The sequence below is a fragment of the Oncorhynchus masou genome, chromosome 22 (assembly GCF_036934945.1).
Source record: "Oncorhynchus masou masou isolate Uvic2021 chromosome 22, UVic_Omas_1.1, whole genome shotgun sequence".
Taxonomy (NCBI): Eukaryota; Metazoa; Chordata; class Actinopteri; order Salmoniformes; family Salmonidae; genus Oncorhynchus; species Oncorhynchus masou.
In genome coordinates, this window is record NC_088233.1 from 47379077 (window position 1) to 47381764 (window position 2688).

A 2688-nucleotide genomic window follows, 5' to 3' on the forward strand; every position below is an offset into this window, starting at 1 on the left:
TGGTAAAACAATGGTGCAAAGCTAAATATACTGAGCAAAAATATAAACTCAACATGCAACAATTTAAAAAAGTTTACTGATTTACAGTTCATATAAGGATGGGCATGGGCGCAACCATGGGTTGGTCTGAGAGGGCAGAGGCCCACCCACAGAGGAGCCAGGCCCAGCCATTCAGAATGAGTTTATCCCCCAAAACGGGCTTTATTACAGACATAAATACTCAGATTTAACAGCTGCCCGGGTGGCAGGTCTCAGACGATCCTGCATGTGAAGAAGCCCGATGTGGAGGTCCTGGGCTGGCGTGGTTACACTGGTCTGCGGTTGTGAGTCCGGTTGGACGTTCTGCCAAATTCTATAAAACAACATTGGAGTTGGCTTATGGTAGAGAAATTAATATTACATTTACTGGCAACAACTCTGGTGGACATTCCTGCAGTCAGCATGCCAATTGCACTCTCCATCAAAACTTGAGACATCTGTGGCATTGTGTTGCGTGAAAAAACGTAACATTTTAGAGTGGCCTTTTATTGTCCCCAACACAAGGTGCACCTGTGTAATGATCATGCTGTTTAATCAGCTTCTTGATATGCCACACCTATCAGGTGGATGGATTATCTTGGCAAAAGATAAATGCTCACTAACAGGGATGTAAACAAATGTGTGCACATTTAAGAGCAATACGTTTTTTGTGCTGAACATTTCTGGGATCTTTTATTTCAGCTCATGAAACATGGGAGCAACACTTTACACTTTACGTTTATATTTTTGTTACATATAAATATAAACACTCAGTTGTATCTATTTTTCCATGTTTCTTGTTAGTCTGTATGTCCCACTCATGTCCAAATCCAAATCAAATTTATTTCCTGCCCTACGTACATCAGCTGATATCTCAAAGTGCTGAACAGAAACCCAGCCTAAAACCCCAAACCAAGCAATGCTCTTGAGTCACGTTGGCTAGGAAAAAAGCTCCCTAGAAAGTCCAAAACCTAGGAAGAAACCTAAAAACCATACAGGGGTGGCAGTCCTTTTTGTGCCCTGGAATTATAACAGAACTGGCCAAGATGTTCAAATGTTCATAAATGATTTCAAATAATTCTGGGACAGGTCAATTCCGGTGAACAGGTCAGGATTCCATATGTTTCAGGCAGAACAGTTGAAACTGGAGCAGCAGCACGGCCAGGTGGACTGGGGACAGCAAGGAGTCATCATGCCAGGTAGTCCTGAGGCATGGTCCTAGGGCTCAGATCCTCCGAGAGAGAGAAAGAAAGAGAGAAAGAGAATTAGAGAGAGCATACTTAAATCATTCACCGGATAAGACAGACAATTCCACCTATCAAACTGACCCTATCCCCCGACACATAAACTACTGCAGGCTGAGACTGATCATTTGAGGCTGAGACAGGAGGGGTCAGGAGACCAATGGCACCATCCGAGCTTACATATCAGGGCCAAACAGGAAGGATATAACCCCACACCATCCATTGCAGCCCCACACCACTAGTGGGATATCTTCAACCACCAAACCATCCTGAGACAAGGCCTATTTTTACAAAGATCTCTGCCAATGTCAATCAAAATGGGGGCGCAAACCCAGACAAAGACCACATCAGTGACTCAACCCACTTCGTGACGCACCCCTCCTATCCATGAAAGAGCACCATGACTCAGCCTCTGTAATAGGGTTAGAGGCAGAGAATCCCAGTGGAAAGAGGGAACCTAAGAGACACTGGTCCTTGTTCCAGGTTTCTTCACACTCCTGGGCAGGCTACATCTATGAATCACTGAAGAATGAGTCTTCAAAAGACTTAAAAGACAGTCTCGTCTCTCACATGGGTAAAAGAACCCCATAAAATGGAGCCATCTGCTCCAGCTGTTTTTAGCACTAACTGAAGTTTATTTAGTGCTTTATCCAGGTAGCCGGAAAGTAGAGCATTGCAGTAGTCTAACCTAGAAGTAACAAAAGCATGGATTGAGCCATCTGACATCATTTTTGGACAGAAAGTTTCTGATTTTTGAATAAGCATGGAAAGGCTTTCACACAAGGGGTTTCAATTTCATTGAAATGTACAGCTGTGTGTCATCCGCATAGCAGTGAAACTTAACATTATGTTTTCGAATGACATCCCCAAGAGGTGAAATATATAGAGAAAACAATAGTGGTCCTAAAACGTCCTAAAATGTCCACCCTGTTAGGCTAAATTATTAAATTAAATGAACAACATTTCAAAATGTTAAAATATGTTTGATAGAGAACTTAAAATCCTGTTCACCCTAATGCTAGTTCAATCTTGCTCACTCACAGAGCTATGGCTAATTCAGGCTCCAAATGTCCACCTGTTAGGTTCCACCCTGTTAGGGTTATGCACTGAACAGGATGGAAAATGCCTGCATGAACAATATGTTTTTCTGAATGTCAAACATGTCCTTTTTCTAACAGAATACAAAACATAAATAAAGATATAGGCTACTTTTTTTTCTTAAGTTACGAGGACCAAAAGACACCGGACAGTAGGAATATAGATCCTAGGTGCAGGTCTAGGATCAGCGCACACTACCCAAATCATAACGTTAAGGTTATGAATGCGAAACTGTCCTTGGATCAGTGTCTAGGCAAGCGGCAAATAAAGCGTAGCTACTATTTCTATCGTTATCGTCACCATCTATACTACTACATTTAGGCTATTG